Raw genomic sequence first — 22659 nt, forward strand, 5'->3', positions numbered from 1 at the left:
CATAGTTACATTCAGTTCCAGAGAAGCAATGCTGGGAGCTAGCTAAACACATCTGGTGAGCCAGTGACAAAAGGCATGTGTGTAGCAACCAACCACAAGTTAACTGCAAGTAGTGCATTGCTGCTCCTTAGCTTACCTAGGTATGCTTTTCAACAAATGAAACCAAGAAAACAAAGGGTATTTGATAATAGAGCATACAATTTTATGAGACTTTTCAATTTACTTATATTATCAAGTGTATACATGCAGTGTCCAATCAGCTAGCTCCCAGTTAATTGATGCTCCTCAAACTACCCATGTATGCTTTTCATCAAAAGATACCAAGGTAGGTAGGCTCATGACTAAAGCCCTATATGGGAGCAGGTTTTCAAGAATGTTTTCTCTTGTAAGGTGTATCCAGTCCACGGATCATCCATTACTTGTGGGATATTCTCCTTCCCAACAGGAAGCTGCAAGAGGATCACCCACAGCAGAGCTGTCTAACTCCTCCCCTAACTGCCACTACCAGTCATTCTCTTGCAGCTCTCGACAAGATAGGAAGTAGCTAGAGATGTGGTGTTTTTATTTAGTTTATCTTCAATCAAAAGTTTATTATTTTCAAATGGTACCGGAGTTGTACTGTTTTAGCCTCAGGCAGAAAGTTGAAGAAGAGTCTGCCTGTGGTTTTTGATGATCTTAGCAGGTTGTAACTAAGATCCATGAGATAACTAAGAGATGAGGTAACTTCAGCTGGGGGAATGGCGTGCAGGGTCTCCTGCTACGAGGTATGTGCAGTTTAAATTTTTCTAGAGAAATGAATATGCTAGAAAATGCTGTTAATACCGGATTTATTTAAGGTAAACCTGATTACAGTGATTTTTTTTTTTTGAATAAAGTTTTTTATTGAGAAATGACAATAACATCAAATAAACGCAACAAATCTGTGAGTTCAACTTTTCACAACAATACAAGTGTCAATAATGCATGAAATGCAATGAAACCTCACTTTTGGCAGTATGGCTCCTTACTAAACAGTTGTTGCTGAGGTTAAAAAAGAAATTTACAATAAACTTGGTTAGGTGAGGTGAGAGAGAACCTACAAAGAAAAGAATATTTCCTTAGAACTTAATATAATTTTCATCGAGATGTTGCTACCTTGAGAAAGTATTTCCCGTTTTTCATTTAATTTTACATAATAGACCGCAAACAATACAGTACATAATAGTAAGAAATGGTAACTCTCACAGCTTATTAGAGTGCAAACAGGGTGAAATAAAATGGTGTTTAATAAAACATACGAGATAAATAAACCCTAAGCTATGAGAATATAGTTATGGATCGCGGTTTTGCGCAATTTGTAAATATATTAGGGCAAAGATGGTCCTCTCCGGGTTAGATAGATGGTAAATTAGAGTATCTGTTGAGTTAGTTATAGGGTCCGGGAGGAGTTTTACAATTGTAAAAGCCGCTCGATATATAATAGGGGGGGGTGGAAGGTGGAGGGCGCAGCCAGCTAACAAGTCAGGAGTGTAGTTACTATTAAGGAAGGGTTAATGTTATCAGCTAGACAATAAGATAGATACTTGCATGGATAAAAGATAAGCTGTTGAGTAGAGAGTCCGCATAACTCATCTCAGACCTCAGTAAAGATAAAATACAATAATATAGAAGAGTGAAATGAGTAATAGGGCACCTGAGGTCGTTCAGCTGTAGGATATATAGGATTAAACATAAAGCATATAATATTGTAGTTTCCAGTTAGTAAAATGTATAACGTGAGAGAGAATGACAAATATGGTAGGACCTCTTAGAACAGTAGGGTAGAAACTCAATAGCTTCAAGAGATCACAATACACTTAAGACAATCATGTCCAATCTAGTCAGGCTAGAACATTGCTATCTGGGGCTAGGAACAGCTATGTGACAACATAACCTCAAATTAGGCTCTCTTGAGTATTACCAGAGTCATCTAAGCATAGTGTAAATAAATAGACAAAATTTGTGCAAGCTAAACATCATAGATAACCCTGAAATCATGGCGCCAACAAAAATTTTATCTAGTCCTGTCCTTTCAGCTCAGATTGTTAATTCTTTTCACTTGAGGGGGCGACCTTTTAGTATAGTAGTGAGATGTAATTGATATGAGCGAGGTTCAGCAACCCCTATTTATAAAGCTATGGCATAACTATGTTATATGAGCTAGGAGCAGGCAGGGAGCACAGTAAGATAGCGTCCCAGCAGTGTTATAATAGACATAACAATAAAAGGTCCTATAGGGCTACGCACCACCCACTACATATCAGAGTTAATACAGATTGACAAAATACAAATAGAAGTTTGCTTGACTCAAGTCCAGTAAATACATAGAGGCTTGTATGATGTAGTTAACTTATAGATAGACACTAAATATAATTATTAAAATATTTAACATAATACTAAGTAAACTGATGTTTAATGGTCAGCGTAACATTAAACTGTAGATAGAAGAGGCTACCTCAGGTATTTTGGAATCAGCTCTGATTATCACATATTAGGATTAAGTGTCTAAAGCAGAGACTAGCTAGCCACCCAGAACCAGCTTTGCCATTATATAAGTGTTCTTGTGGTTGATAGTTCTAAGAGAAGGCGATACCCCCATATGACCGTCAAAAGTGCAGGTGGTAGTGGAGAGACTGTGATGTTATACACTAACCTGAGACTTAGCTAAAATAAAATAGAGGGCTATTCTGCGACACTCTGCTTGTATGGTAGATGGGACTGTAGAGTCTATTCTTCTGCCAATAATATGGACCAGAAAAAGAGTAATAAACTGAACTATGCACCTATATGAGTGAAGACTGATTAAACAAAAACATGGTGTATTCAGATATATATATATATATAACGTTAAAACCTTAATATAGACAGTGTGTTATGAACATATAGTCCAATTTAACTTAAGTAAAGTCCCAGATGCTTTTATTATTACTAGGGTTAGGCCTGTCACCTAACTAATAGTTATATAGAGTCTAGTCCATATAAGGTGAACGAGGAGGCATAACTGAAATGTGCTGTTTCCAGGGGAGACTCTATTTACAATCCAAGGGGGGTAGGCGATATACATGTGGAGGTAGTTGCACATACCAGCACAGCGTTCAACATCAGAAACCATAACTTCTACCCTACACCCGTTCTCAGGCAGGGGTGAGAAGGCGCGTTATGTCTAAAGCTGGTGTGTCTGTCCATCAAGAAGCAGAAGTGGCTAACTGCCGAGAGGATAACCAGCTCCAAAGACCGGAGCCTCATATTCGCACCTCCAAGTGTCCCCATCTGTACACTCGCAGCAAACAGATTCACAGCCGATATAGATCTGAGCTCCGCAGCTAGACCTTCCATACATGTCTGTGGGCTGGTATCTCTTAAAGGAGTAATTTGCGGGTGTGACTTCAGGGCTAACTCCACAGCCAGTGCTCGAGAGCCAGTTCCTGTTGCCGGGTAAGTCAGCTGTGTGAGCAGATCAACCGTCTGCATTGAGGTAAACGGATCCATCTGTTTGCTCATCTTGTAGAAACCCAGAGCTGAAGTGGAGGCCATGCGTGTGACAGCGGGAGTCCATTCCGATATAAGTAGTGTAGAGATAACAGATTCCCCAGCTTTCGTAGGTTGGGCTAGTAGACATACTTCTTCCCTATGCGGTATATCCATAAAAGGCACATTTTTTTTGTAAAATCACAGGAGGTACGATAGTACCCGTGGCCATTGGGAGGGCTAATGTAGACGCCATTACTTCTGCGTAGTTAACTTTTGTGGTATACTCAGCTCTGCAGGCTAGTTTCAGGTCATCCAAATTACGCTGCAGCTTCTCTCCCAAGTTATCTAAGAGCACTTGGAGCTGTAAATAGAAGTCCTCCATTTTCACTAGTAGGATCTTATTATATCTGGTTGCGTCTGCGGGGCCCGTTATTACTGCCGTCGTGCTCAGTACAAACTGTTTAAAGCTGGCTAAAATTCTGGTAGGTCGCTCTAAATAGTAGTAGCTGCCTCCTCATATGTTAATAAAGCAGTAATTCTCGTAGATTGCCCACTTTTAAGCTATATATTATATTAAAACATCATGAGCTCTGCTGAGATGCGTCTGTTCTCTCCATGGGCTAGCTCTGCCCCCTCCTGATTACAGTGATTTAATAACAACTAGTATCATGCTTGCTGTAAAAGGTAATATTCTTATTACTTTCTCACATTACTGAAAATAAGATAACGTTTGCTGGAAGTGTTTAAACGTTTTTTTTATACATATTGGTGATAAAACTTTATTGGGGCCCAGTTTTTCCACATGGCTGGCTAGATTTTGCCTAGGGATAGTTTTTTATGGCCCTCTCACTATGAGTACAGGTTGGGAGGGGCCTAATTTCAGGCCTAAATCGTGCAGTAGTTTTTGCAGCTTGGGACTTCCAGCTTCCCTGAAGGAGTCCCCTGAACACTTAGGACCTCTACAAAGGGTTTTTGTGCCTTCAAAAGTCGTTGTATGGGCAGGTAGGGCCACAGCAGAGCTGTGGCAGTTTGTTGTGACTGTTAAAAAAACTTTATTTCTCCAACATAGGTGTGTCCGGTCCACGGCGTCATCCTTACTTGTGGGATATTCTCTTCCCCAACAGGAAATGGCAAAGAGCCCAGCAAAGCTGGTCACATGATCCCTCCTAGGCTCCGCCTACCCCAGTCATTCTCTTTGCCGTTGTACAGGCAACATCTCCACGGAGATGGCTTAGAGTTTTTTAGTGTTTAACTGTAGTTTTTCATTATTCAATCAAGAGTTTGTTATTTTCAAATAGTGCTGGTACGTACTATTTACTCAGAAACAGAAAAGAGATGAAGAATTCTGTTTGTATGAGGAAAATGATTTTAGCAACCGTAACTAAAATCCATGGCTGTTCCACACAGGACTGTTGAGAGCAATTAACTTCAGTTGGGGGAACAGTTTGCAGTCTCTTGCTGCTTGAGGTATGACACATTCTAACAAGACGATGTAATGCTGGAAGCTGTCATTTTCCCTATGGGATCCGGTAAGCCATGTTTATTACGATTGTAAATAAGGGCTTCACAAGGGCTTATTTAAACTGTAGACTTTTTCTGGGCTAAATCGATTGATTATTAACACATATTTAGCCTTGAGGAATCATTTTATCTGGGTATTTTGATATAATAATATCGGCAGGCACTGTTTTAGACACCTTATTCTTTAGGGGCTTTCCCCAAGCATAGGCAGAGTCTCATTTTCGCGCCGGTGTTGCGCACTTGTTTTTGAGAGGCATGGCATGCAGTCGCATGTGAGAGGAGCTCTGATACTTAGAAAAGACTTCTGAAGGCGTCATTTGGTATCGTATTCCCCTTTGGGTTTGGTTGGGTCTCAGCAAAGCAGATACCAGGGACTGTAAAGGGGTTTAAAGCTTAAAACGGCTCCGGTTCCGTTATTTTAAGGGTTAAAGCTTCCAAAATTGGTGTGCAATATTTTCAAGGCTTTAAGACGCTGTGGTGAAAATTTGGTGAATTTTGAACAATTCCTTCATGTTTTTTCGCAATTGCAGTAATAAAGTGTGTTCAGTTTAAAATTTAAAGTGACAGTAACGGTTTTATTTTAAAACGTTTTTTGTACTTTCTGATCAAGTTTATGCCTGTTTAACATGTCTGAACTACCAGATAGACTGTGTTCTGAATGTGGGGAAGCCAGAATTCCTATTCATTTAAATAAATGTGATTTATGTGATAATGACAATGATGCCCAAGATGATTCCTCAAGTGAGGGGAGTAAGCATGGTACTGCATCATTCCCTCCTTCGTCTACACGAGTCTTGCCCACTCAGGAGGCCCCTAGTACATCTAGCGCGCCAATACTCCTTACTATGCAACAATTAACGGCTGTAATGGATAATTCTGTCAAAAACATTTTAGCCAAAATGAACCCTTGTCAGCGTAAGCGTGGCTGCTCTGTTTTAGTTACTGAAGAGCATGACGACGCTGATATTAATATCTCTGAAGGGCCCCTAACCCAATCTGAGGGGGCCAGGGAGGTTTTGTCTGAGGGAGAAATTACTGATTTAGGGAACATTTCTCAGCAGGCTGAATCTGATGTGATTACATTTAAATTTAAATTGGAACATCTCCGCATTTTGCTTAAGGAGGTATTATCCACTCTGGATGATTGTGAAAATTTAGTCATCCCAGAGAAACTATGTAAAATGGACAAGTTCCTAGAGGTGCCGGGGCTCCCAGAAGCTTTTCCTATACCCAAGCGGGTGGCGGACATTGTTAATAAAGAATGGGAAAGGCCCGGTATTCCTTTCGTCCCTCCCCCCATATTTAAAAAATTGTTTCCTATGGTCGACCCCAGAAAGGACTTATGGCAGTCAGTCCCCAAGGTCGAGGGAGCGGTTTCTACTTTAAACAAACGCACCACTATTCCAATAGAGGATAGTTGTGCTTTCAAAGATCCTATGGATAAAAAATTAGAAGGTTTGCTTAAAAAGATGTTTGTTCAGCAGGGTTACCTTCTACAACCCATTTCATGCATTGTCCCTGTCACTACTGCCGCATATTTCTGGTTTGATGAACTGCTTAAGGTGCTCGATAGTGACTCTCCTCCTTATGAGGAGATTATGGACAGAATCAATGCTCTCAAATTGGCTAATTCTTTCACTCTAGACGCCTCTTTGCAATTGGCTAAGTTAGCGGCTAAGAACTCTGGGTTTGCTATTGTGGCGCGCAGAGCGCTTTGGTTGAAATCTTGGTCGGCTGATGCGTCTTCCAAGAACAAGCTACTAAACATTCCTTTCAAGGGGAAAACGTTGTTTGGTCCTGACTTGAAAGAGATTATCTCTGATATCACTGGGGGTAAGGGCCACGCCCTTCCTCAGGATCGGCCTTTCAAGGCAAAAAATAGACCTAATTTTCGTCCCTTTCGTAAAAACGGACCAGCCCAAGGTGCTACGTCCTCTAAGCAAGAGGGTAATACTTCTCAGGCCAAGCCAGCTTGGAGACCAATGCAAGGCTGGAACAAGGGAAAGCAGGCCAAGAAACCTGCCACTGCTACCAAGACAGCATGAAATATTGGCCCCCGATCCGGGACCGGATCTGGTGGGGGGCAGACTCTCTCTCTTCGCTCAGGCTTGGGCAAGAGATGTTCTGGATCCTTGGGCGCTAGAAATAGTCTCCCAGGGTTATCTTCTGGAATTCAAGGGACTTCCCCCAAGGGGGAGGTTCCACAGGTCGCAGTTGTCTTCAGACCACATAAAAAGACAGGCGTTCTTACATTGTGTAGAAGACCTGTTAAAAATGGGAGTGATTCATCCTGTTCCATTAAGAGAACAAGGGATGGGGTTCTACTCCAATCTGTTCATAGTTCCCAAAAAAGAGGGAACGTTCAGACCAATCCTAGATCTCAAGATCTTAAACAAATTTCTCAAGGTCCCATCGTTCAAGATGGAAACCATTCGAACTATCCTTCCTTCCATCCAGGAAGGTCAATTCATGACCACGGTGGATTTAAAGGATGCGTATCTACATATTCCTATCCACAAGGAACATCATCGGTTCCTAAGGTTTGCATTCCTGGACAAACATTACCAGTTCGTGGCGCTTCCTTTCGGATTAGCCACTGCTCCAAGGATTTTCACAAAGGTACTAGGGTCCCTTCTAGCGGTGCTAAGACCAAGGGGCATTGCAGTAGTACCTTACCTGGACGACATTCTGATTCAAGCGTCGTCCCTTCCTCAAGCAAAGGCTCACACGGACATTGTCCTGGCCTTTCTCAGATCTCACGGCTGGAAAGTGAACGTGGAAAAGAGTTCTCTATCCCCGTCAACAAGGGTTCCCTTCTTGGGAACAATTATAGACTCCTTAGAAATGAGGATCTTTCTAACAGAGGCCAGAAAAACAAAGCTTCTGGACTCTTGTCGGATACTTCATTCCGTTCCTCTTCCTTCCATAGCTCAGTGCATGGAAGTGATCGGTTTGATGGTGGCGGCGATGGACATTGTTCCTTTTGCGCGCATTCATCTAAGACCATTACAACTGTGCATGCTCAGTCAGTGGAATGGGGACTATACAGACTTGTCTCCGAAGATACAAGTAAATCAGAGGACCAGAGACTCACTCCGTTGGTGGCTGTCCCTGGACAATCTGTCTCAAGGGATGATGTTCCACCGACCAGAGTGGGTCATTGTCACGACCGACGCCAGTCTGATAGGCTGGGGCGCGGTCTGGGGATCCCTGAAAGCTCAGGGTCTTTGGTCTCGGGAAGAATCTCTTCTACCGATAAATATTCTGGAACTGAGAGCGATATTCAATGCTCTCCAGGCCTGGCCCCAGCTTGCGAGGACCAGGTTCATACGGTTTCAATCAGACAACATGACGACTGTTGCGTACATCAACCATCAGGGGGGAACAAGAAGTTCCCTAGCGATGGAAGAAGTAACCAAAATTATTCTTTGGGCGGAGTCTCACTCCTGCCACCTGTCTGCTATCCACATCCCAGGAGTGGAAAATTGGGAAGCGGATTTTCTGAGTCGGCAGACATTGCATCCGGGGGAGTGGGAACTCCATCCGGAAATCTTTGCCCAAGTCACTCACCTGTGGGGCATTCCAGACATGGATCTGTTGGCCTCTCGTCAGAACTTCAAAGTTCCTTGCTACGGGGCCAGATCCAGGGATCCCAAGGCGGCTCTAGTGGATGCACTAGTAGCACCTTGGACCTTCAAACTAGCTTATGTGTTCCCGCCATTTCCTCTCATCCCCAGGCTGATAGCCAGGATCAAGCAGGAGAGGGCGTCGGTGATCTTGATAGCTCCTGCGTGGCCACGCAGGACTTGGTATGCAGATCTGGTGAATATGTCATCGGCTCCACCTTGGAAGCTACCTTTGAGACGAGACCTTCTGGTTCAGGGTCCGTTCGAACATCCGAATCTGGTTTCACTCCAGCTGACTGCTTGGAGATTGAACGCTTGATTTTATCGAAGCGAGGATTCTCAGATTCTGTTATCGATACTCTTGTTCAGGCCAGAAAGCCTGTGACTAGAAAGATTTACCACAAAATTTGGAAAAAATATATCTGTTGGTGTGAATCTAAAGGATTCCCTTGGGACAAGGTTAAGATTCCTAGGATTCTATCCTTCCTTCAAGAAGGATTGGACAAAGGATTATCTGCTAGTTCCCTGAAGGGACAGATTTCTGCCTTGTCGGTATTACTTCACAAAAAGCTGGCAGCTGTGCCAGATGTTCAAGCCTTTGTTCAGGCTCTGGTTAGAATCAAGCCTGTTTACAAACCTTTGACTCCTCCTTGGAGTCTCAATTTAGTTCTTTCAGTTCTTCAGGGGGTTCCGTTTGAACCCTTGCATTCCGTTGATATTAAGTTATTATCTTGGAAAGTTTTGTTTTTAGTTGCGATTTCTTCTGCTAGAAGAGTCTCAGAATTATCTGCTCTGCAGTGTTCTCCTCCTTATCTGGTGTTCCATGCAGATAAGGTGGTTTTACGTACTAAACCTGGTTTTCTTCCAAAAGTTGTTTCTAACAAAAACATTAACCAGGAGATTATCGTACCTTCTCTGTGTCCAAAGCCAGTTTCAAAGAAGGAACGCTTGTTGCACAATTTGGATGTTGTTCGCGCTCTAAAATTCTATTTAGATGCTACAAAGGATTTTAGACAAACATCTTCCTTGTTTGTTGTTTATTCAGGTAAAAGGAGAGGTCAAAAAGCAACTTCTACCTCTCTCTCTTTTTGGATTAAAAGCATCATCAGATTGGCTTACGAGACTGCTGGACGGCAGCCTCCCGAAAGAATCACAGCTCATTCCACTAGGGCTGTGGCTTCCACATGGGCCTTCAAGAACGAGGCTTCTGTTGATCAGATATGTAGGGCAGCGACTTGGTCTTCACTGCACACTTTTACCAAATTTTACAAGTTTGATACTTTTGCTTCTTCTGAGGCTATTTTTGGGAGAAAGGTTTTGCAAGCCGTGGTGCCTTCCATTTAGGTGACCTGATTTGCTCCCTCCCTTCATCCGTGTCCTAAAGCTTTGGTATTGGTTCCCACAAGTAAGGATGACGCCGTGGACCGGACACACCTATGTTGGAGAAAACAGAATTTATGTTTACCTGATAAATTTCTTTCTCCAACGGTGTGTCCGGTCCACGGCCCGCCCTGGTTTTTTTAATCAGGTCTGATATTTTATTTTCTTTAACTACAGTCACCACGGTACCATATGGTTTCTCCTATGCAAATATTCCTCCTTAACGTCGGTCGAATGACTGGGGTAGGCGGAGCCTAGGAGGGATCATGTGACCAGCTTTGCTGGGCTCTTTGCCATTTCCTGTTGGGGAAGAGAATATCCCACAAGTAAGGATGACGCCGTGGACCGGACACACCGTTGGAGAAAGAAATTTATCAGGTAAACATAAATTCTGTTATTGTTTTTTTTATCCGGTTTTGAAACTAAGGGGTTAATCATCCATTTGCAAGTGGGTGCAATGCTCTGTTATACACACTGTAAAAATTTTGTAAGATTTACTGCTTTTTATCACTGTTTTTCAATTTCTGACAAAATTTGTTTCTCTTAAAGGCACAGTACCGTTTTTATTTTTTTGCTTGTTTACATTTATCAAAGTGAGCTTGCTGGTCTCATTGCTAGTCTGTTTAAACATGTCTGACATAGAGGAAACTCCTTGTTCATTATGTTTAGAAGCCATTGTGGAACCCCCTCTTAGAATGTGTACCAAATGTACTGATTTTACTTTAAGTGATAAAGATCATATTCTGTCTTTAAAAGATTTATCACCAGAGGAAATTGACAAGGGGGAAGTTATGCCGACTAACTCGCCCCACGTGTCAGAACCTTTGACTCCCGCTCAAGGGACTCCCGCTCAAGTGGCGCCAAGTACATCTAGCGCGCCCATGGCGTTTACTTTACAAGACATGGCGGCAGTTATGGATCATACCCTTACAGCGGTATTGTCCAAACTACCAGGGTTACAAGGAAAGCGAGACAGCTCTGGGACTAGAAAAAATACAGAGCTCTCTGACGCTTTAGTAGCTATGTCTGATATCCCCTTACAATATGCAGAAGCTGAGGCAGGAGAGCTTCTTTCTGTGGGTGATTTTTCTGACTCAGGGAAGATGCTTCAACCTGATTCTGATATGTCTACATTTAAATTTAAGCTTGAACACCTCCGCGTGTTGCTCAGGGAGGTTTTAGCTACTCAGTGCCTGTTTACACTGTTGTTTTTCCAATACCTAAAAGGTTTTCAGAAATTATTACTAAGGAATGGGATAGACCAGGTGTACCGTTCTCTCCCCTCCTATTTTTAAGAAAATGTTTCCAATAGATGCCGCTACACGGGACTTATGGCAAACGATCCCTAAGGTGGAGGGAGCAGTTTCTACCCTAGCTAAGCGTACAACTATTCCCGTCGAGGACAGTTGTGCTTTCCTAGATCCAATGGATAAAAAGTTAGAGGGTTACCTTAAGAAAATGTTTATTCAACAAGATTTTATTCTCCAGCCTCTTGCATGCATTGCCCCGGTCACTGCTGCTCCGGCCTTCTGGTTTGAGTCTCTGGAAGAGGCCTTACAGGTAGAAACTCCATTGGATGATATACTTGACAAGCTTAAAGCGCTTAAGCTAGCCAATTCATTTGTTTCTGACGCCGTTGTTCATTAACCAAACTAACGGCTAAGAACTCAGGTTTTGCTATACAGGCGCGTAGGGCGCTATGGCTTAAATCCTGGTCAGCTGACGTTACTTCAAAGCTTCTTAACATTCCCTTCAAGGGGCAGACCCTATTCGGGCCTGGACTGAAGGAGATCATTTCTGATATTACTGGAGGAAAAGGTCATGCCCTTCCTCAGGATAGGTCTAATAAATTAAGGACCAAACAAACTAATTTTTGTGCCTTTCGAAACTTTAAGACGAGCGCGGCATCAACTCCCTCTAATGCAAAACAAGAGGGAAATTTTGCCCAGTCCAAGCCGGTCTGGAGACCTAACCAGGCCTGGAACAAAGGTTAGCAGGCCAAGAAGCCTGCTGCTGCCTCTAAGACAGCATGAAAGATCAGCCCCCGATCCGGTAAAGGATCTAGTAGGGGGCAGACTTTGTCTCTTCGCCCAGGCCTGGGCAAGATGTCCAGGATCCCTGGGCGTTGGAAATTGTGTCCCAGGGATATCTTCTGGACTTCAAAGCTTCTTCCCCAAAAGGAAGATTTCACCTCTCACAATTATCTGCAGACCAGATAAAGAGAGAGGCATTCTTACATTGTGTTCATGACCTCCTAGTTATGGGAGTGATCCACCCAGTTCCAAAGGAGGAACAGGGGCAAGGCTTCTATTCAAATCTTTGTGGTTCCCAAGAAAGAGGGAACCTTCAGACCAATCTTAGATCTCAAGATCCTAATCAAATTTCTCAGGGTCCCATCTTTCAAGATGGAGACTATTCGATCCATCCTACCTATGATCCAGGAGGGTCAATACATGACTACCGTGGACTTAAAGGATGCTTATCTTCACATTCCGATACACAAAGATCATCATCGGTTTCTCAGGTTCGCCTTCCTAGACAGGCATTACCAGTTTGCGGCTCTTCCCTTTGGGTTAGCTACGGCACCAAGAATCTTTACGAAAGTTCTGGGGTCACTTCTGGCGGTCCTAAGGCCGCGGGGCATAGCAGTAGCCCCTTACTTAGACGACATTCTGATACAGGCGTCGAATTTCCAAATTGCCAAGTCCCATACGGACATTGTTCTGGCATTCCTGAGGTCTCATGGGTGGAAAGTGAACGAAAAGAAAAATTCTCTATCCCCTCTCACAAGAGTTTCCTTCCTGGGAACTCTGATAGATTCTGTAGAAATGAGGATTTACCTGACATAGGACAGGTTGTCAAAACTTCTAAATTCCTGCCGTGTTCTTTATTCTACTTCTCCCCCTTTGGTGGCTCAGTGTATGGAAGTAATCGGCTTAATGGTAGTGGCAATGGACATAGTTCAGTTTGGCCGTCTACATCTCAGACCGCTGCAACTCTGCATGCTCAGTCAGTGGAATGGGGATTACACAGATTTGTCCCCTCTACTAAATCTGGATCAAGAGACCAGGGATTCTCTTCTCTGGTGGCTATCTCGGGTCCATCTGTCCAAAGGTATGACCTTCCGCAGGCCAGATTGGACAATAGTAACAACAGATGCCAGCCTTTTGGGCTGGGGTGCAGTCTGGAACTCTCTGAAGGCTCATGGGTTGTGGACTCAGAAGGAGGCACTCCTTCCAATAAACATTCTGGAACTAAGAGCGATATTCAATGCTCTTCAGGCTTGGCCTCAGCTAGCGGCAGTGAGGTTCATCAGATTTCAGTCGGACAACATCACCACTGTAGCTTACATCAACCATCAAGGGGGAACAAGGAGTTCCCTAGCGATGTTGGAGGTTTCAAAGATAATTCAATGGGCAGAGATTCACTCTTGCCATCTATCAGCTATCCATATCCCAGGAGTAGAGAACTGGGAGGCAGATTTTCTAAGTCGCCAGACTTTTCATCCGGGGGAGTGGGAGCTCCATCCGGAGGTGTTTGCACAGTTGATTCAACGTTGGGGCAAACCAGAACTGGATCTCATGGCAACTCGCCAGAACAGCAAGCTTCCTTGTTACGGATCCAGGTCCAGGGATTCCAAGGCAGCGCTGATAGATGCTCTAGCAGCGCCTTGGTCCTTCAACCTGGCTTATGTGTTTTCCTCTGCTCCCTCGTCTGATTGCCAAGATCAAACAGGAGAGAGCATCGGTAATTTTGATAGCACCTGCGTGGCCACGCAGGACTTGGTATGCAGATCTGGTGGACATGTCATCCTTTCCACTATGGACTCTGCCTCTGAGGCAGGACCTTCTACTTCAGGGTCCTTTCAACCATCCAAATCTAATTTCTCTGCGGCTGACTGCTTGGAGATTGAACGCTTGATTTTATCAAAGCGTGGTTTCTCCGAGTCGGTCATTGATACCTTAATACAGGCGCGAAAGCCTGTCACCAGGAAAATCTATCATAAGATATGGTGTAAATATCTTCATTGGTGTGAATCCAAGGGTTACTCATGGAGTAAGGTCAGGATTCCTAGGATATTATCTTTTCTCCAAGAAGGATTGGAGAATGGTTTGTCAGCTAGTTCCTTAAAAGGACAGATATCTTCTCTGTCCTTTTGCACAAACGTCTGGCTGAGGTTCCAGACGTGCAGGCGTTTTGTCAGGCTTTAGTCAGAATCAAGCCTGTGTTTAAACCTGTTGCTCCGCCTTGGAGTTTAAATTTAGTTCTTAAGGGTCTTTAAGGGGTTCCGTTTGAACCTTTGCATTCCATAGATATTAAGCTTTTATCCTGGAAGGTTCTGTTTTTAGTAGCTATCTCCTCTGCTCAAAGAGTTTCGGAGTTATCTGCTTTACAATGTGATTCCCCTTATCTCATTTTTCATGCAGATAATTTAGTGTTACGTACCAAACCTGTTTTTTTACCTAAGGTGGTATCTAATAAAAATATCAATTAGGAGATTGTTGTACCGTCACTGTGTTCTAATCCTTCTTCAAAGAAGGAACGTCTTGTACACAATCTTGACGTGGTTCGTGCTTTAAAGTTTTATTTACAAGCTACTAAAGATTTTCGTCAAACATCTGCATTGTTTGTTGTCTACTCTGGACAGAGGAGAGGCCAAAAGGCTTCGGCAACCTCTCTTTCTTTTTGGCTAAGGCATATAATACTCTTAGCTTATGAGACTGCTGGCCAGCAGCCTCCTGAAAGGATTACAGCTCATTCTACTAGAGCGGTAGCTTCCACATGGATTTTTAAAAATGAGGCTTCTGTTGAACAGATTTGTAAGGCGGCGACTTGGTCTTCGCTTCATACTTTTTCAAAGTTCTATAATTTTGATACTTTTGCTTCTTCGGAGGCTATTTTTGGGAGAAAGGTCTTGCCTTCCATTTAAGCGCCTGCCTTGTCCCTCCCTTCATCTGTGTCCTATAGCTTTGGTATTGGTATCCCAAAAGTAATGGATGATCCGTGGACTGGATACACCTTACAAGAGAAAACATAATTTATGATTACCTGATAAATTTATTTCTCTTGTGGTGTATCCAGTCCACGGCCCGCCCTGTCATTTTAAGGCAGGTGTTTTTTATTTTTAAACTACAGTCACCACTGCACCCTATAGTTTCTCCTTTCTCTTGCTTGTCTTCGGTCGAATGACTGGTAGTGGCAGTAAGGGGAGGAGCTATATAGACAGCTCTGCTGTGGGTGATCCTCTTGCAGCTTCCTGTTGGGAAGGAGAATATCCCACAAGTAATTGATGATCCGTGGACTGGATACACCACAAGAGAAATAAATTTATCAGGTAAGCATAAATTATGTATTTATGAATATTATACATTGTGCAAGCACTACCTACCTAGGCATTCTCTTCAATATTTATTTTGATACCTGCAAATTTAGTTTTTTTGCTCAAAACTGAATATTAACTGCTTAAAATGTTGCAACAAGTATAACAGAATGCTCTTTATCTGGTCTTTCTACAAGCTACACAGAGATTACATTGACCAAGTAGGGTCAGATGTCAATGTGGGATGAAAGCCAAATTAAAATTTCATAGTTCCGATAGACCAAGCAGTTTTATGAGAGTTTTAAATTTACTTTTATAATGAACCAATAAAGTATTTTCTTTCATGTAATTAGCAAGAGTCCATGAGCTAGTGACGTATGGGATATACATTCCTACCAGGAGGGGCAAAGCTTCCCAAACTTCAAAAGGCCTATAAATACACCCCTCACCACACCCACAATTCAGTTTTACAAACTTTGCCTCCCATGGAGGTGGTGAAGTAAGTTTGTGCTAGATTAAACTTATATTTGCCATGATTCAGGATAATCCGTATTCCTTCATTCAGACTGTCAGTTTCATTATTTGGGATAATGCATATGAATACATTTTTTTCTTACTTTAAAAATTTTCAATTGACTTTTCTCTTGTAAGGTGTATCCAGTCCACGGATCATCCATTACTTGTGGGATATTCTCCTTCCCAACAGGAAGCTGCAAGAGGATCACCCACAGCAGAGCTGTCTATATAGCTCCTCCCCTTCCTGCCACCTCCAGTCATTCTCTTGCAGCTCTCGACAAGCATGGAAGCAGTTAGAGAGATGTGGTGTTTAAACTAGTTGCTCCGCCATGGAGTTTAAATTTGGTTATTAAAGTTCTCCAAGGGGTTCCGTTTGAACCTCTTCATTCCATAGATATCAAGCTTTTATCTTGGAAAGTTCTGTTTTTGGTAGCTATTTCCTCGGCTCGTAGAGTTTCCGAGTTATCTGCCTTACAGTGCGATTCCCCTTATCTGATCTTCCATGCAGATAAGGTAGTCATGCGTACCAAACCTGGGTTTTTACCTAAAGTGGTATCTAATAAGAATATCAATCAGGAGATTGTTGTTCCGTCATTGTGTCCTAATCCTTCTTCAAAGAAGGAACCTCTATTACACAATCTTGACGTGGTTCGTGCTTTAAAGTATTATTTACAAGCTAGTAAAGATTTTCGTCAAACATCTGCTTTGTTTGTTGTCTACTCTGGACAGAGGAGAGGCCAAAAGGCTTCGGCAACTTCTCTTTCATTTTGGCTAAGGAGTATAATACGCTTAGCTCATGAGACTGCTGGCCAGCAGCCTCCTGAAAGGATTCCAGCTCATTCCACTAGAGCTGTGGCTTCCACATGGGCTTTTAAAAATGAGGAAGGCGACTTGGTCTTCGCTTCATACTTTTTCAAAGTTTTATAAATTTGATACTTTTGCTTCTTCGGAGGCTATTTTTGGGAGAAAGGTTTTACAGGCAGTGGTACCTTCCGTTTAAGTACCTGCCTTGTCCCTCCCTTCATCCGTGTACTTTAGCTTTGGTATTGGTATCCCACAAGTAATGGATGATCCGTGGACGTCAGAGGATGTGGCATCATACTTGGCGCCAAAAAATATGGGCGTTGTATTTGGCGCCAAAAAATGTGGGCGTCATTATGGTCTCCACCTTTTTTCCTATTATTTAAGTCTCACTTTTTCATTGCTTTTGGTTGCTAGAGGCTTGTTTATTTTGCTTCTTTTCCCATTCCTGAAACTGTCATTTAAGGAATTTGATAATTTTGCTTTATATGTTGTTTTTTCTATTACATATTGCAAGATGTCACAACCTGACCCTGGATCAGAATCTACTTCTGGAAAGACGCTGCCTGATGCTGGTTCTACCAAAGTTAAGTGCATTTGTTGTAAACTTTTGGTAACTGTTCCTCCGGCTGTAGTTTGTGTTAGTTGTCATGATAAACTTTCTAACGCAGATAGTGTCTCCATCAGTAATAATCCTTTACCTGTTGTTTTTCCTTCAACATCTAATGTTCAGGATGTCCCTGTTAATGTAAAAGAATTTGTTTCTAATTCTATTAGGAAGGCTCTGTCTGTTATTCCTCCTTCCAGTAAACATAAAAGGTCTTTTAAAACTTCTCATATTTCAGATGAATTTTTAAGTGACCGCCATCATTCTGACTTATCTGTTTCTGATGAGGATCTATCTGGTTCAGAAGATTCTGCTTCAGATATTGACACTGATAAATCTTCATATTTGTTTAAGATGGAGTTTATTTGTTCTTTACTTAAAGAAGTGTTGATTGCATTAGATATGGAGGAGTCTAGTCCTCTTGATACTAAATCTACTAAGCGTTTAAATTCAGTTTTTAAACCTCATGTTGTTGTTCCAGATGTTTTTCCAGTTCCTGATGCTATTTCAGAAGCAATTTCTAGGGAATGGAAAAGTCTGGGTACTTCATTTACTCCTTCTCCAAGGTTTAAGAAATTGTACCCTGTGCCATCTGATAGATTAGAATTTTGGGACAAAATCCCTAAAGTTGATGGGGCTATCTCTACTCTTGCTAAACGTACTACTATTTCTTTCATGTAATTAGCAAGAGTCCATGAGCTAGTGACGTATGGGATATACATTCCTACCAGGAGGGGCAAAGTTTCCCAAACCTCAAAATGCCTATAAATACACCCCTCACCACACCCACAATTCAGTTTTACAAACTTTGCCTCCTATGGAGGTGGTGAAGTAAGTTTGTGCTAGATTCTACGTTGATATGCGCTCCGCAGCAGGTTGGAGCCCGGTTTTCCTCTCAGCGTGCAGTGAATGTCAGAGGGATGTGAGGAGAGTATTGCCTATTTTGAATGCAGTGATCTCCTTCTACGGGGTCTATTTCATAGGTTCTCTGTTATCGGTCGTAGAGATTCATCTCTTACCTCCCTTTTCAAATCGACGATATACTCTTATTTATATACCATTACCTCTGCTGATTTTCGTTTCAGTACTGGTTTGGCTTTCTACTACATGTAGATGAGTGTCCTGGGGTAAGTAAGTCTTATTTTCTGTGACACTCTAAGCTATGGTTGGGCACTTTGTTTATAAAGTTCTAAATATATGTATTCAAACATTTATTTGCCTTGACTCAGGATGTTCAACATCTCTTATTTTCAGACAGTCAGTTTCATATTTGGGATAATGCACTTGAATCAATTATTTTTTCTTACCTTAAAAATTTGACTTTTTTTTTTTTTTCCCTGTGGGCTGTTAGGCTCGCGGGGGCTGAAAATGCTTCATTTTATTGCGTCATTCTTGGCGCGGACTTTTTTGGCGCAAAAAATCTTTTCTGTTTCCGGCGTAATACGTGTCGCCAGAAGTTGCGTCATTTTTGACGTTCTTTTGCGCCAAAGATGTCGGCGTTCCGGATGTGGCGTCATTTTTGGCGCCAAAAAGCATTTAGGCGCCAAATAATGTGGGCGTCTTATTTGGCGCTAAAAAATATGGGCGTCGCTTTTGTCTCCACATTATTTCAGTCTAATTTTTTCTTTGCTTCTGGTTGCTAGAAGCTTGTTCATTGGCATTTTTTCCCATTCCTGAAACTGTCATTTAAGGAATTTGATCAATTTTGCTTTATATGTTGTTTTTTCTCTTACATATTGCAAGATGTCTCACGTTGCATCTGAGTCAGAAGATACTTCAGGAAAATCGCTGTCTAGTGCTGGAACTACCAAAGCTAAGTGTATCTGCTGTTAACTTTTGGTAGCTATTCCTCCAGCTGTTGTTTGTATTGATTGTCATGACAAACTTGTTAATGCAGATAATATTTCCTTTAGTAATGTACCATTGCCTGTTGCAGTTCCATCAACATCTAAGGTTCAGAATGTTCCTGATAACATAAGAGATTTTGTTTCTGAATCCATCAAGAAGGCTATGTCTGTTATTCCTCCTTCTAGTAAACATAAAAAATCTTTTAAAACTTCTCTTTATACAGATGAATTTTTAAATGAACATCATCATTCTGATTCTGATGACTCTTCTGGTTCAGAGGATTCTGTCTCAGAGATTGATGCTGATAAATCTTCATATTTATTTAAAATGGAATTTATTCGTTCTTTACTTAAAGAAGTACTAATTGCTTTAGAAATTGAGGATTCTGGTCCTCTTGATACTAATTCTAAACGTTTAGATAAGGTCTTTAAATCTCCTGTGGTTATTCCAGAAGTTTTTCCTGTTCCTAGTGCTATTTCTGAAGTAATTTCCAGAGAATGGGATAAATTGGGTAATTCATTTACTCCTTCTAAACGTTTTAAGCAATTATATCCTGTGCCGTCTGACAGATTAGAATTTTGGGAAAAAATCCCTAGAGTTGATGGGGCTATTTCTACCCTTGCTAAACGTACTACTATTCCTATGTCAGATGGTACTTCGTTTAAGGATCCTTTAGATAGGAAAATTGAATCCTTTCTAAGAAAAGCTTATCTGTGTTCAGGTAATCTTCTTAGACCTGCTATATCATTGGCTGATGTTGCTGCAGCTTCAACTTTTTGGTTGGAAACTTTAGCGCAACAAGTAACAGATCATGATTCTCATAATATTATTATTCTTCTTCAACATGCTAATAATTTAATCTGTGATGCCATTTTTGATATTATCACAGTTGATGTCAGGTTTATGTCTCTAGCTATTTTAGCTAGAAGAGCTTTATGGCTTAAAACTTGGAATGCTGATATGGCTTCTAAATCAACTCTACTTTCCATTTCTTTCCAGGGTAACAAATTATTTGGTTCTCAGTTGGATTCTATTATCTCAACTGTTACTGGTGGGAAAGCAACTTTTTTACCACAGGATAAAAAATCTAAGGGTAAAAACAGGGCTAATAATCGTTTTCGTTCCTTTCGTTTCAACAAAGAACAAAAGCCTGATCCTTCATCCTCAGGAGCAGTTTCAGTTTGGAAACCATCTCCAGTCTGGAATAAATCCAAGCCTTCTAGAAAAGCAAAGCCAGCTTTTAAGTCCACATGAAGGTGCGGCCCTCATTCCAGCTCAGCTGGTAGGGGGCAGGTTACGTTTTTTCAAAGAAATTTGGATCAATTCTGTTCACAATCTTTGGATTCAGAACATTGTTTCAGAAGGGTACAGAATTGGTTTCAAGATGAGACCTCTGCAAAGAGATTTTTTCTTTCCCGTGTCCCAGTAAATCCAGTGAAAGCTCAAGCATTTCTGAATTGTGTTTCAGATCTAGAGTTGGCTGGAGTAATTATGCCAGTTCTAGTTCTGGAACAGGGGATGGGGTTTTATTCAAATCTCTTCATTGTACCAAAGAAGGAGAATTCCTTCAGACCAGTTCTGGATCTAAAAATATTGAATCGTTATGTAATGATACCAACGTTCAAAATGGTAACTGTAAGGACTATCTTGCCTTTTGTTCAGCAAGGGCATTATATGTCCACAATAGATTTATAAGATGCATATCTGCATATTCCGATTCATCCAGATCATTATCAGTTCCTGAGATTCTCTTTTCTGGACAAGCATTACCAGTTTGTGGCTCTGCTGTTTGGCCTAGCTACAGCTCCAAGAATTTTTACAAAGGTTCTCGGTGCCCTTCTGTCTGTATTCAGAGAACAGGGTATTGTGGTATTTCCTTATTTGGACGATATCTTGGTACTTGCTCAGTCTTTACATTTAGCAGAATCTCATACGAATCGACTTGTGTTGTTTCTTCAAGATCATGGTTGGAGGATCAATTCACCAAAAAGTTCATTGATTCCTCAGACAAGGGTAACCTTTCTGGGTTTCCAGATAGATTCAGTGTCCATGACTCTGTCTTTGACAGACAAGAGACGTCTAAAATTGATTTCAGCTTGTCGAAACCTTCAGTCACAATCATTCCCTTCGGTAGCCTTATGCATGGAAATTCTAGGTCTTATGACTGCTGCATCGGACGCGATCCCCTTTGCTCGTTTTCACATGCAACCTCTTCAGCTCTGTATGCTGAATCAATGGTGCAGGGATTACACAAAGATATCTCAGTTAATATCTTTAAAACCGATTGTACGACACTCTCTAACGTGGTGGACAGATCACCATCGTTTAATTCAGGGGGCTTCTTTTGTGCTTCCGACCTGGACTGTAATTTCAACAGATGCAAGTCTCACAGGTTGGGGAGCTGTGTGGGGATCTCTGACGGCACAAGGAGTTTGGGAATCTCAGGAGGTGAGATTACCGATCAATATTTTGGAACTCCGTGCAATTTTCAGAGCTCTTCAGTCTTGGCCTCTTCTGAAGAGAGAATCGTTCATTTGTTTTCAGACAGACAATGTCACAACTGTGGCATACATCAATCATCAAGGAGGGACTCACAGTCCTCTGGCTATGAAAGAAGTATCTCGAATTTTAGTTTGGGCGGAATCCAGCTCCTGTCTAATCTCTGCGGTTCATATCCCAGGTATAGACAATTGGGAAGCGGATTATCTCAGTCGCCAAACGTTGCATCCGGGCGAATGGTCTCTTCACCCAGAGGTATTTCTTCAGATTGTTCAAATGTGGGAGCTTCCAGAAATAGATCTGATGGCGTCTCATCTAAACAAGAAACTTCCCAGGTATCTGTCCAGATCCCGGGATCCTCAGGCGGAAGCAGTGGATGCATTATCACTTCCTTGGAAGTATCATCCTGCCTATATCTTTCCACCTCTAGTTCTTCTTCCAAGAGTAATCTCCATGATTCTGAAGGAATGCTCGTTTGTTCTGCTGGTAGCTCCGGCATGGCCTCACAGGTTTTGGTATGCGGATCTTGACCGGATGGCCTCTTGCCATCCGTGGACTCTTCCGCTAAGACCAGACCTTCTGTCGCAAGGTCCTTTTTTCCATCAGGATCTCAAATCCTTAAATTTAAAGGTATGGAGATTGAACGCTTGATTCTTGGTCAAAGAGGTTTCTCTGACTCTGTGATTAATACTATGTTACAGGCTCGTAAATCTGTATCCAGAGAGATATATTATAGAGTCTGGAAGACTTATATTTCTTGGTGTCTTTCTCATCATTTTTCTTGGCATTCTTTTAGAATTCCGAGAATTTTACAGTTTCTTCAGGATGGTTTAGATAAAGGTTTATCCGCAAGTTCTTTGAAAGGACAAATCTCTGCTCTTTCTGTTCTTTTTCACAGAAAGATTGCTAATCTTCCTGATATTCATTGTTTTGTACAAGCTTTGGTTCGTATAAAACCTGTCATTAAGTCAATTTCTCCTCCTTGGAGTTTGAATTTGGTTCTGGGGGCTATTCAAGCTCCTCCGTTTGAACCTATGCATTCATTGGACATT

The 22659-nt window shown here is 41.9% G+C and overlaps 1 protein-coding gene across 1 annotated transcript in view; it reads left to right on the plus strand.

Annotated features, from left to right (window-relative positions):
• The window catches only part of LOC128645912 (transmembrane 9 superfamily member 2), a 662966-nt gene that overhangs the window by 230319 nt on the left and 409988 nt on the right, over nucleotides 1–22659 (plus strand). The window lies entirely within an intron of this gene.

Source organism: Bombina bombina, chromosome 1 (assembly GCF_027579735.1).
Source record: "Bombina bombina isolate aBomBom1 chromosome 1, aBomBom1.pri, whole genome shotgun sequence".
NCBI classification, from domain to species: Eukaryota; Metazoa; Chordata; class Amphibia; order Anura; family Bombinatoridae; genus Bombina; species Bombina bombina.